The following is a 14511-nucleotide window of genomic DNA, read 5'->3' on the forward strand; positions in this document are numbered from 1 at the left end:
CTGGCAATACTCCAAACGTGACCACCGTCATCATGCTAACAAGTTAACATTTTAGCGGCGTACACATGATGTATGTCATCCTTATATACTAAACCCTTTCTTCAATTTCCACAGAGCCGTAACTAGGTGTGTGCCGATGGTGCCTTGCCCACAGCGTAAATTCACTGAGGGCGCACCATCGGGCATCACACCTTCTAGCTCCGAGCCCAGACTGCTGAATGCGGCACTGCCTGTGTCCCGCTGACGGCGGCGCCGCCCACCCGTGTCCCTCTGAAGCCGCCGCCGCCCGCACGCCTGGACACGACCGTGCCCCGCTGAAGCCGCCACCACCCGCCCACCTGTGTTCCGCAACTTCCTCTGAAATTGAAGCCGCAGTCGCCCGCCTGCCTGTGTCCAGCTTCAGCTGGACACAGGCAGGAGGGCAGCTTCAAGTTCAGAGGAAGTTTTCAACAAACTGCAGCGTCTGTGCAGCCTTCTCAATGACCCAGTGGCAGCCCTGCCCCCCCTCCCCCGCAATACGGAAGCCGCTGCCGCCCACCAGACTCCTGCTGCTGAAGCCGCCACCTGCCCGCCCGTGTCCCCGTGAAGCCGCCGCCGCCCGCAACAGCACGTAAGTGTCTACACTACACTACACTATATTACACTACACTTCACTACAGTACACTACACTACACTATAATGCACTATATTACACTACACTACACTACACCTTAAGGTCAGGAGGGGGGGGGTGTAAGGGGGACTTGCTGCCGTACTGTGTTTTAGGGGAAAGGGGGACTCTGCCTGCCATAATGTGTAAAAGGGGGATGCTCTCTGTAGTAACATGTAAAAAAGGAGATGCTGTCTACCGTAACGTGTAAAAGGGGGACGCTGTCTGCCGTAATGTGTAAAAAAGGGGACTCTGTCTGCTGTAATGTGTATAAAAGGGGACGCTGTCTGCCGTAATGTGTAATAAGAGGACGCTGTCTGCCATAATGTGAAAAAAGAGGATGATGTCTGCCGTAATGTGTAAAAAGGGCTCTACCTGGTGTAGTGGCGCTACTGTGCGGCGTAATTTGAATAATGGATACTACTGTGCACCATTATATGAATTTGTATTATTTTGTGGCCACACCCCTTTTCCATGAAGCCACGGCCCTATATTTTTTGCCACCGGATTGCGTTAAGGGGGGGCGCCGATGCCTTTTCTTGCACACAGCGCTAAAATGTCTAGTTACGGCACTGAATTTCCAGTTATATAATGAACAGAGATCCAACCCTAGATGTTGAACATGTATCACACAGAGATCACTTTTGCAATTGCTAATCATATATTGATCACATTGGGCGCAAGTGGTCCAGCACTGGCCGGCACTTGGCCAACCACTGGTGAAGGTTGGCCCACAAAGTCTTTATGCAGTAGTCAGTGTAACTTCTCAGGTGCCCTGGTGAATGTAGTTTTATTAGATGATAGATTAGAGAAAGTAGCAGTACTAATTAAACCCACCCAGGGTCGGACTGGCCCACAGGGGTACCAGGGAAACCACCGGTAGGCCCCACTGCCTGAGGGCCCACTCCTTTCCTCTAGGGATCAAATTCCAGACTGTGCACTTGTATTATACATGGTAGATATGTTGCATTACACTGCATTAGACTATTGTTTATTTCAAGCCTATGTGGAGGCTGGCCACACTTCCTTTGTAGGCTGGCCACACCCCTAAGTATGGGTCCCTATTACTGCATTCCCCCAATGGGCCCTTCATGCCCCAGTCCGACACTGAACCCACCTGCCAACATTCAAGAAAAAAATAAAACATCATGGGCCAAATGTAATAGAGTGAGAGTTTCAGAAAGTGAGAGATTTGGTAAGGTTTTTCTGTTTTTTTTAAAAGTGGCAATCATTTACACTGCAAAACCAGGTTGATCTTGCTGTGTAAATGATTGCCACTTTAAAAAAAAACTGCAAAACCTTACCAAATCTCTCACTTTTTTAAACTCTCACTCTATTACATTTGGCCCTATATGTAAACAAACACCATCACTATACGGCAGTACATTATCTATACTATATTACTGTTGCTAAGCGGGCTTAACATATCTACAGTCATATCCACTTTCTGCCACAGTAATTGTAAGGTCTTGTTTTGGAATACACTGTATGACAGCTCCTATGGCAATAACATCCAGTGTATATAGCTGTGCCACCTCTACAATGGACTGCTGAGATGACCACTGAAGAAAGTCAATGCCAACTTTCACCTCTACAAACAAAAGTGGCCAAAGAGCAATTTACCCTCCTACTTACCTTTGACATTCCTCCAGTTGCAGTTGCGTTTAATTCTTGGCAAGGTGGTAACCAGATATCACCCCATAGACAGTACCTGAAGCGTACAGTATCTAGTGACATCTGTAGACTTATTAATTGATTCAAAGTTCTCAGTAATCTGTACAATGAATTTGTCTTAAAGTGTCTTTGTCCACCCAGCATTACTGAGCAGCTTTAACGCTGGTCATTTGCAGCAGGAATAAATATTATTCACTGATAAAAATAAATAAATGTTATTTGATTTTTTATTTTAGTGTAATAGAAGGTGGGTTCATTATGGAAACAAATCAAGAGGTGGGCATTTAGGAAATCTGTCTTACTGAAGTAATAATCACATTCCTTTTGTCTGGTAATGTAAAAGCGAGTGTCCTAGATTACACGCCAATAGCTCTGTGTTGTGGTGAATTTTATGAGGTCAGGGCAGTATCCCTCAGGCTGAGAAGAGGTATAATAGGGATTCCTCATCTAAATAGGTGCTTCTACAGCAATATGCTAAGATTTGTGTTTCCTGGACTCTGTAATTGAGCGCTGACTGACAGGTTGTAATTAAGTACATTTCATCGGAGAAAAATGGGGTCATAAAGCTTATAATTGCAAAAGTCGATATTAAAATTCAGGGCAGAACCCAGCATGGGTTATTACAAGAAGCGTGTTCATGAAAGACTAAAGGTGAACATCCATTTAAACCGTTGGTCTAATAGTTTTGCTATCTTACACTAACCATATTTCCCCGTTTCACAGTGGTAGAGTTGCAGAAACAGGGATTTCAAATCTGCAAACTCTTAAAATTAAAAATGTCATTAGGATATAATAGTGATTTCTATTTGAAATCTGAGACTCTTAAATCACCCTCTGTCTGACACAATGGAAATCTGGTTTTCTTTATTTCCATTTATTAGTCACACATACAGCAGTAGCAGCAGATTGGCCCATTGTTTCTGTATGTGGCCCAAAATATTCATTAGCATGTCTGTGGATGATCAGATTGAAATTGATTTGATTATTTTCAAACACATCCAAAAATTAGATCAGCAGATGAATGCCTGTGTGCCCTGACCAGATAGGGCAAGGATATCAATAGACAAAGAGGCTCAGATATTATGCCCTTTTAATATCATGGACAATTCAAAAGCAGTACTTCACTCCCACTTTGACTCCACTACCCTTTGGGGCTGATTCACACCTGATCGCTGCTGTGCTTTTTCACACAGCAGCAATCAGGTCTGAACTGCACAGTGCGCCGGCGCAAGCCACACAGCCGACAGTTATCTTAGCCCTGCAATCGCCTCTGCCTGATTGACAGGCAGAGGCCAGTGGCGCACCCAGGGGGGGTTTCCGAGCACCCAGAAACCCCCCTCCACTAAAAAAAAATATATATATATATATATTTTTTTTTTAGCTGCAAGAGTATTATTAGTGGCTGTCTAGCGTCCTCTGCATCCTGCTGTCTTCCTGGTGGCACTTGTAAGTGCAATAAAAGTTTACTTTATATTAATTATAATACATATATATCCATGTGCATACATATATACACATGTATATACATACATACATATAAACACACACACACACACACACACACACACATGATATATATACATGTGTATTTATATGTGTACTGTATGTGTGTGTACATATATATATATATATGTATGCATGTTTAATATGCTATGTATATGTGTATATGTATGTGTGTGTGTATGTATATATATATATATATATATGTGTGTGTGTGTGTGTAGATATATGTATATATATATATATACACACACACACACGCACACACAGACACACTAGTTTTACGGACCCAACATATACTGGGTCACCTCAGTCCCCACCCCCGTGATTGGCTCCGCCCAGTTCTGGAAACCCCCCATGCAAATCCTGCGTTTGCCACTGGAGGCGGTCGCTGGGTGGGAGGGTGTGGGCCGGCAGTGTTTGGCCGCCGTTAGGTGGCGCGGTCCGGGCAACAAGGACATGACCGGACTGTTGGGGGGCGGGCCGCGGTGGCTGCTTGACGTCACACACAGGCGCTGTGATCCGGGCAACGACAAGCAGCTCCCTGCCAGCGCGCAGGAGCTGCGCTGGCCGGGAGCTACTCTTCTAGAACAAAAGCATCACCGCTGTGTGATGCTTTTGTACTTGTGCGGTGGGGCAGGGCCTGACATGCGGGGTGGACTAGCCCTGTTCTGGGCGTCTCCCCGCATATCAGGGAAGCTGATCGTAGATGTGCTAAATTTAGCACATCTACGATCAGGTCTGAATCACCCCCTTTGTCTGTAGCTCTGCTTTCCCAATATTGCTTTGTACTTATATAGAAAGTGTTCAAAAACTATGGCTGATACCTGAGAGCTGAACGCAAGTCAGTTTTGCAGACTTATCTTACATGTTCTGGCAGGGTCGGACTGGCCCACAGGGGTACAGGTGAAACCACCGGTGGGCCCCACTGCCTGACGGCCCACTTCTTCCTCTAGGGGTCAGGTTCCAGACTGTGCACTTGTGTTATACATGGTAGATATGTTACATTACACTGCTCAAGACTGTTGTGCATTTCAAGCCTCTGTGGAGGCTGGCCACACCCCCTTTGTAGACTTTGCCACACCCCTCAGTATGGACCCCTACCACTGCATTCCTCCGGTGGGCCCTTCATACCCCAGTACGACACTGTGTTCTGGTACTGAGAGAACGCAACTATGCATGTTGCTGAGTTGTACACAACTTAGTCACATCTTCACTTGTGGGTCATGGGGTGTAACCGGCTGGTAATGGGGAATGACCACATAGGCATGTCATTGGAAATATGTATACGTGTAATTACAGCTAATATAGGTTGGAGCTTTTGCACCAGTGATATGGATTGTGCAAGTGCTCACTGATAAGGCTGATGGTTATTCAGCCAAGCCTACTGATGAAGATGCAACTCTGCATACTGTCAGGAAGTTTGACACGGTCTCATTTGCCATTCGTAACCAAAACTTTAAAAAAAAGCAACTAGTTAAGTGATTTGGCTCCCAAACAAATAGTAAAACTGCCCGCAGGCTTGCCATGGCAGCCTGTGGGCAATACAACTAACCCATGTTAGTGTCTGGCATCTGAGAGTGTGGACTGCAAATGTGCCCCCATGGTGTATAAATTGGTGCCTGGAAATTGCAAACTTTGCTAGGTGATTGTCCATTGTAACTTATTTCCTGAATGCTAGCTATACATGTACTGACATGGCTGCTATGTTTCCTGACTATTCTCTTTCACTATTCTGTTTGTGTTACCGCATTGCTGCAAGTTTACTAGATTCTTGGACTATTTAAAGACCACTCTACTACTTAACTCCTTGTTACCACAATTCTCACAAGTGTAACAGACTGAGCTTTGGCCATGTTTATATCATTTTCTTGTGCTACTGTCAACATCTGCTTTGAATGTTGCTTACATGTGCTATTGGTTATCATATTAAATAAAACATTCAAATTATACATATTCAGTCTACGCTACTTTCTGCAACATCAGATTAATTATCTCTTTTTCAACATCTGGCTATACAACTCATACCATTGGGGTCCTATCTAAATATACTAAAGATAGTCTAACTACTATATTAACATGACACATATGGGGGAGCGTGCAATGTAGGTAACATTATTGTCAACTTGCATTCAACTCTGCATTGGACCCATTTACTTTACTGTAACACATAGCAGGCTTTGAAGACAAGACACCTGACTGAGGATCTTCTGTAGAAGTAGCATTGTTTTTGGTCTCAGTGTAGACTAGAATCCAGGCCAAATACTGTCTTTTTTTATTACCCTTCACCTGTGCCTGTTAAAGAAAAAATGGAAGATAAGAGAGATCACATTATAAAAAAAATTGCATTAAGCAACAACAATATGTTATTTCACTGCACTAAACAGTAAACTATTAGTAGTGTGAGCTTTAGGGTGCAGCCTCAATGTATGAGGCATAGAACACCCAGGTCTTAGCGGCCTTACCACAATTTGATCTCCATTTGACTCCCTCTTCTTATTATGGTACTGTCATATATTTATTTATTCTCTTGACAGTTTGCTTATGTTGTATGCATATGTCAAAGTCAAAAATATTACATAAAGAGAACATACAAACCACACACATTTAAGTCGCTATACTTGCAAATATGCGCAGCAAGCACAGCAATATATGGTAACACACGCATTTACACGGACATGCCACAGAAATGGATTCGACACTTATTTCATACAGCACATAATTATAATAATATCAAGCGCCAGACATCATGGTGATTTAAAATCACCTAATGAATTAATGTCATGAATGTGTATTATTTGAACGGAACCAGATACACCTGTCATGTTTACTTTTAAAACAAGCAGATTGGTGTGTAGATTAATTTGATACTTGTTATTAAGTTGAAGGACATTGCAGCGGATAGTTATGATTGAATGTATAAAAGCTAAAATCACTTTGTTAGAACAATGAATGATACAGTGAACAGGGCTGAACCTGATCAGCATATGCAAAGAAACTGGTGACTCATGAGTCCCCTCCCCCAGAAACTAGATAACATATTGATTACACTGGAGCCCACTTGCTTTTTGGACTCAAACAGAGATGGAGGTCTTGCATGATTTTACAGAGGAAAGAGAGGAAGAGAGAGTCATATGGAGGGACAAACTTATATGAGAAAGACCTGGTAATTGTATCGCTGGCATTTAACTGTAACTAACTGTAACAGTGGCGTGCGGTGAGGTCAGTGGCTGGTGAGGCACTACAGCCATAATGTCCACCGGATCCTGCCGATAACCCCTACCGCTGCCAATGCCCGCTACTGCCCCTGAGCTGATGCCCGCTACCACCGCCAATGGCATACAAACTTGCCCACCATCAACTGACCCAGCCCTCCGCTACTAATTTGCATCTCAGTCCGATGCCGCCAATGCCCGCTGCCTGCCTGCTCACCATACATGTGATATATTGTACATTTTTATAGAAAATAAAAATAATAATTAGTGTTTGGTACTGGGAAAGGAGTGGGAGGAGGACACAAATGCAATTTTGTTGTCCAGGGCTTCCATTAACTTAATGGAGAACGGTCTGAATGGGTTAAAAAATGTAAAAAAAAAAAAAATGCGTGAGGTCCCCCCTCCTAAGTGTAACCAGCCTCGGGCTCTTTGAGCCGGTCCTGGTTGTATAAATACTGGGAAAAAACTGGACAGGGGTTCCCCGTATTTACACAACCAGCACCGGGCTCTCAGTCCGGTCCTGGTTCCAAAAATATGGGGGACAAAAGATGTAGGGGTCCCCCGTATTTTTAAAACCAGCACCGGGCTCCACTAGCCAGGGACATAATGCCACAGCCGGGGGACACATTTATGTAGGTCCCTGCGGCCGTGGCATTACCCCCCCAACTAGTCACCCCTGGCCGGGGTTCCCTGGAGGAGTGGGGATCCCTTAAATCAAGGGGTCCCCCCCCTCCAGGCACCCAAGGGCCAGGGGTGAAGCCCGAGGCTGTCGCCAGCACCCCTGGGCGGTGGGTGCCGGGCTGATAGCCATAAGTTTGTAAAAAAAGAATATTGTTTTTTGTTGTGGAACTACAAGGCCCAGCAAGCCTCCCCCGCTTGCTGGTACTTGGAGAACCTCAAGTACCAGCATGTGGGGAAATAACGGGCCCGCTGGTACCTGTATTTCTACAACAAAAAAAATACCCAAATAAAAACACAACACACACACCGTGTAAGTAAAAATTTATTAGAACACACTTACACACTCACACATACTTACCTACATCCAACGCTGAGATTCACGTCCACTTGTCCAGTAGAATCCAATAGGGGTACCTGTAAAAATGAGAGAGATTACTTACCTACATCCCACGCCGGTCACGTCCACTTGTCCAGTAGAATCCAATAGGGCCGGTACCTGTAAAAATGAACATTAAACTTACAAACAAAGTAATCCACAGGAGGAGAGAGAGAGAGAGAGAGAGAGAGAGAGAAATTAATGAATATTATGCACTCGCTGATGCGGGAGGACGTTAGCACAGACAGGGGAGAGTGCTGCTGCTGGCTAGGAGGATGGAGCTGGCGCCCCCAGTAGTTGTGACCCCTCTAGCTGTGCCCCCAGTAGAAGTGCCTGAGTAGTTGTGCCCCCTGTCGCTGTGCCCCGAGTAGTTGTGACCCCTGTAGCTTTGCCCCTTGTGGCTGTGCCCCCAGTAGTTGTGACCCCTGCAATTTTGCCCCGAGTAGCAGTGCCCCCAGTCACTGTGCCCCGTCGCTGTGCCCCTTGTAGCAGTGCCCCTTGTGGCTGTGCCCCCAGTAGTTGTGACCCCTGTGATTGTGCCCCCAGTCGCTGTGCCCCGAGTAGCAGTGCCCCCAGTCGCTGTGCCCCAAGCAGTTGTGACCCCTGTAGCTTTGCCCCCAGTAGCTGTGCCCCTTGTGGCTGTGCCCCAGTAGTTGTGACCCCTGTGATTGTGCCCCTAGTCACTGTGCCCCGAGTAGCAGTGCCCCCAGTCGTTGTGCCCCGTCGCTGTGCCCCCTGTAGCTGTGCCCTTTGTAGCAGTGCCCCTGTAGATGTGCCCCCAGTCGCTGTGCCCCGAGTAGCAGTGCCCCCTGTAGCTGTACCCCCTGTAGTTCCGCCCCCAGTCACTGTGCTTCTTGTAGTTGTGCCCCAGTCGCTGTGCCCCATATAGTTGTGCCCCCAGTCGCTGTGCCCCTTGTAGCTCTGCCCCCAATAGCTATGCCACCAGTCGCTGTGCCCCTTGTGGCTGTGCCCCCAGTCGCTGTGCCCCAAGTCACTGTGCCCCCTGTAGTTGTGCCCCCAGTCACTGTGCCCCATATAGTTGTGCCCCCAGTCACTGTGCCCCCAGTCACTGTGCCCCATATAGTTGTGCCCCCAGTCACTGTGCCCCCTGTAGTTGTGCCCCCAGTCACTGTGCCCCATATAGTTGTGCCCCCAGTCACTGTGCCCCATATAGTTGTGCCCCCAGTCACTGTGCCCCCAGTCACTGTGCCCCATATAGTTGTGCCCCCAGTCACTGTGCCCCATATAGTTGTGCCCCCAGTCACTGTGCCCCATATAGTTGTGCCCCCAGTCACTGTGCCCCTTGTAGCATTACCCCTTGTGGCGGTGCCCCCCAAAGCCCAAACACACAAAAAAAAAACCACACACATATTTACTTACTGATCCTGCAGCGCTGTCCGTCTCCGTCCGCCGGGCGGCTCGTCTCTACTATGGGAGAGACGTCATGAATCATGACGTCTCTCCCATAGTAGCGGCGCTGGCTGCAGCGGGCGCCCACACAGCCCACGGCGCCTGCTGCAGCCGGGAATCGCTAGTGATTGGACAGTGGATCCAGCACTGGATCCGCTGGACCAATCACATGTGGGGGACTGACAGGGGCGTGCATTCATCGGGGCTGAATGCACGCCCCTGTCATTGCGGCACCAGTATAGGTGCCGCTTCTCCGTGCATTTTCAATGGGCTTTCACAGCCCATTGCTGCACTCCGCCCCCCGCCCGCCCCCCGCTGCCCGGACTGTAATGGTAGCAGCGGGAGGCACCTCTCCCGCTGCCTCCCAGCCCAAGGATGCAGCACAGTGACAGGGGACAATGATTAAAATAATAGAAGAAGATATTTATAACAGACGCTGTGTCATAAATATCTTCTTTTTATTATTTAAATCATTATGACAGGGGAGGCACTGCCTCCCCTGCCTGCACGTCCCTGAACTGTAACTATATGTAACTGTGTTTTAACTATGTTCTAACTGTTTACTGTGTGAGTTGTATTCATGAAACTATAGGTATACTGTACTTTGTAATATATATTGAATCCATATCCTTTTAACAACAAATATATACATCATTGAGCTTTGGAACTCAGATAATGTGTGAGTGTATTGTTTTTCTCTTATGGGAAACAGTGTTTTGCGATGTACAGCGCACTTTTATCGTATATGGTAGTAAGTGGTGCAGGCATTTACAATATATATTAGAGCGGGCATTTTAAATATTTGTGAGAAATCAATTTGGCATTCATACATACTTCCAGCATGACACATATCACATTCAAGAATGGTCGGTTGCTACTTTTGTCACTTGTTACAAAACAATGTTTGTGATGATTTATAGAGTGGTGCTAAAAACTTCATGAACCCTTTTGGATTTCAAGTATACATGTGACGTTAAAGGTGTTCATGTCCCAGATCCGTAACTAGACATTTTTGGTGCCCTGAGCCAAAAAGAGAATTGCTCCTCCCCCCAATTCTTCCAATGGTTACACAAGGCGCATGCCTCGTGGGGAAGGGGCATGACAAAATTGACCCATGCTTAGATGCCCCTTCTCCCGTGTGTGTGTGTGTGTGTGTGTGTGTGTGTGTGTGTGTGTGTGTGTGTGTATATATATATATACACACACACACACACACACGCACACATTTACAGAACGCTGCAAGTAAATGGATTTGGACACAAATCCTCTTTATACCACAATCATGCACTTAACCCAAGAGCTCAATGCCAGTCAGCCACAATACCCCTCATTAAATAGCACATTTCAATATACTGCCACAACCAGGACTCAACCCCACAACTTGATGCATCCCAACCAAATACCCCACCCACCTAGCCACTTGCTCCTGCATAAAAACTATGAATTTCTAACTATATGAAGCTATCTGTACCCTGTAAAAAAATAACCAGCACCATAATCGAGCAGATCTGTGCATTGTGCAGCCACATATCCAATCCCTTGCAGCCACACACTACATAGATCCACCCAGCTGCAACACTGATCACCCCTTCACAAGGTACAAGGTAAGCTTTAAATTGTTAGAACTCTCCAGCTTGGAATTCTCTAGCTTTCTATTCAAGGGCAGATAGCTCTAGTAATAGAGTATCCGACTGCAATGTCATAGGCAACGGGTTCCAATCTTGGGCACATCAGCATCCCGAAATGTAATAAAGGACAGTGCGGCTGAACAACAAGGAGATCTCAAGTTAAGTCCATGAATGCTGTATAGGTATTAGCGACAAAAGAGGGGGGGGGGGGGGGTAGGAAACGAGCAGTCATGAGATGCTGGGTTTCAAAGAGGGGGGAAGCTGCAAGTTAAAGTAATTCGATAATTCATAACTGACAAGTGCTGCCAACACAGCCCCCTACACTATAGCGCTATGTGCAGAGCACACTCCACACACACCTAATTATGGTCCTGTCGTGTCTTTATCTATGTCATTAAAAGAGATAGATATAACCCAATAAGTAAAATAAGACACATAGAGATATCATTTTTCAACATTAAATTTCCTTGTTTGAAAATGTATGGAAACCTCTAGGAGTAACAATTCCATTAAGAGAATAATTATTGTCAGTCAATGAGGTGAGATTCAGGTGTGAGTCTGGGTGACTCTACCCTATTAAAAAAAATATATATACCAGTCTTCACTCTTCACCACACAGGTTTGTGCCTCAATCAAAGGAGATTTCTGCGGATCTTAGAAAAAGAGTTGTCGCTGCTCATCAGGTAAGAAATGGTTACAAAATAAATCTAAAGACTTTGGCCTCCCTCAATATACTCTCAGGTAGATAGTTTACAATGGATAAAATTCAATGTCATTTTACTCTCCTCATTGTCATCCAACAAAGATCCCTCAAAGACCAAGGCCTATGATATTCCAGGAGATCACAAAGAACCTCAGGGTAACATAAAAGGATCTGGATTGCGGGCTTATTGCACACTGGTCAATGTCAGTATTCATGCGCCTACTACCAGGCAGACTCTGAATATGAAGAGGATGCATGGGAGGATGGCAAGGAAGAAGCCACTATTCTCCAATAAGAACATTTCTGTATGGGCCAGAAAACTACTTGAAGAATGTTCTGTGGATGGATGACTCTAAAATAGAACTTTTTTATTTCAATTACATTTGTAATAACTGACAAAAACTGACACTACAATACATTCCAAAATAAGAACCAAATACCAACATGAAACATGGTGGCAGCAGTATGATAGCAAGGGGGTCATTTGCCATCACTGACGAAACTATGTATTTTGGATTGTACCGGCAAATGTTACATAAGAACATCGGGGTATCAGTATGTGAACTGAAGCTCAACAGAAGTTGAGTCTTGCTGAAAAGAATGACCTTAAACACAGTTATGTTTTGGAATGGCCAAGTCAAGGTCCAGACCTTAATCCCACAGAAACGATGTGGCAGAAGTGGGGTATTCATGTGAGACAACCCACCAACTAGTTGAAGCAATTTAGTATAGAGGAACATCCCGATAATCATGTAGACAGTGATGAAATGTTGAAATGTTAGAATGTCAACATTTCATCCTGGTGACCAGGGGGTGACTTATCTTCCAGGTCCTGGATGTGATGTCACTTCCAGGTCAGACCTGTCACTCCAGCGTTTCATTAAGTATTTCTTGGCTATACCTAACCCTGATCCTTACCCTGAGTGCTTAGCTCTAAGTCCCCACCCCATAGGCTATCCCTAATTTCTCCTCCCACATAACCCTAATGTGCACCCATCTAAGCTATTCAATTGGCCCCCCTCCCCATTCCCTGTTGGGCACGCATGCCTCATGTGCACGTCCATTAGTACCGGGTTTAGCTGCGCTCAGCGGATAAATGTATCTGAAATCCAGGTTAGGGTGCTCAGTGGTGGCCCCAGAAGTGGGGCTGCAGCGGGAGCTGCATGCGAAGCCCAAAATTCGAATAGGAGAGCCATACCAACTGACACCCCAAAACACTGCCAAATATACCTGGCAGTTGGTGTGGCTCCCATATATGAATTTTGGACTGTGCTGCAGCCCCACCTCTGGAGCACATCCTGTTTGAGCACCCAAATCACAAACTTTTTGCACATTTCAGCTCACACATCAGGAGGCTGCAAGCTGAAATGTATTTCAGTGGCTGCATGCGTGAGCGAACGGATCAACAATTGAATTGCTCCACTGGGCACCATCTAGTGGTGGCTAGGGTGAATAACAATTGAATTGTCCCCATTGTGGTGTCGACATTATGAATATCGATATTGTTACTGTCAACCTTTTGACTACATCCTGTAATTAATTGAATAAAGTGAATGCTGCTCAAGGGGGGGTCACACCTTTAACTGATACCTAGAGGTTCACATACTTTTTCTGACAAAGTACCATAATGTTGGATCAATTTGTGTGTTTTTTTTTTTTACTTATTCAATTCTCTTTATCTATTTTTTTTTCTAAGAGCAATTAAGGTCAAAACATTCTAAAGGGTTCACAAAGATACAGTAATATAATATACAGTGTCTTGCTAAAGTATTCACCCCCTTGGCTTTTTAGCTATTTTTTACATTACCTGTAATTTAATTTATTTATTTTTATCTGAATTTTATGTGATGGATCTGCACAAAATAGTCTAAGTTGGTGAAGTGAAATGAGAAAAATGTATATAAAAAATAGTTTTCATAAATACAAATTTGAAAATTGGCATGTGCATATGTATTCACCCCCTTTGCTATGAAGCCCAACAAAAGTTCTGGTGCCACCAATTACCTTCAGAAGTCACATAATTAGTGAAATGAAGCCCACCTGTGTGCAATCTAAGTGTCTCATGATCTGTCAGTATAAACACACCTTTTCTGAAAGGCCCCAGAGGCTGCAACACCACTAAGAAAGAGGCATCACACCATGAAGACCAAGGAGCTCTCCAAACAAGTCAGGGACAAAGATGTTGAGAAGTACAAGTTAGGGTTGGGTTATAAAAAAAAAAATCAAAATCTTTGATGATCCCCTGGAGCACCATCAAATCCATCATCTTCAAATCTAAAGAGCATAGTGCCACAACAAACTTGCCAAGAGATCAGGAGACAGCTGAGATTGGTGTATTTGTGCATGTGACCACAATAAGCCGTGTACTCCATAGAGAGTGGCCAGAAACAAGCTATTACTTAGTATTAAAAATAAGGAGCCACGTTTTGAGTTTGCCAAAAAGCATGTGGACGACTCCCCAAATGTATGGAGGAAGGCCTGGTCAGATGAGACTAAAATTTAACTTTTCGGCCACCAAGGAAAACGCTATGTCTGGCGCAAACCCAACACATCCCATCACCCCAAGAACACCAACCCCACAGTGAAACATGGTGGTGGCAGCATCATGCTGTGGGGATGTTTTTCAGCAGCAGGGACTGGTAAACTGTATTGAGTCGAGGGAAAGATGGATGTTG

The 14511-nt window shown here is 45.2% G+C and overlaps 1 long non-coding RNA gene across 1 annotated transcript in view; it reads right to left on the reverse strand.

Annotated features, from left to right (window-relative positions):
• LOC135051346 (uncharacterized) overlaps positions 1-14511 on the reverse strand; it is a 174558-nt gene that overhangs the window by 88596 nt on the left and 71451 nt on the right. Inside the window, exon 2 of the long non-coding RNA XR_010242196.1 lies at positions 6019-6118. This is a non-coding gene — a long non-coding RNA (uncharacterized LOC135051346). The remainder of the gene's footprint in view (positions 1-6018; positions 6119-14511) is intronic.

Source organism: Pseudophryne corroboree, chromosome 2, assembly GCF_028390025.1.
Source record: "Pseudophryne corroboree isolate aPseCor3 chromosome 2, aPseCor3.hap2, whole genome shotgun sequence".
NCBI classification, from domain to species: domain Eukaryota; kingdom Metazoa; phylum Chordata; class Amphibia; order Anura; family Myobatrachidae; genus Pseudophryne; species Pseudophryne corroboree.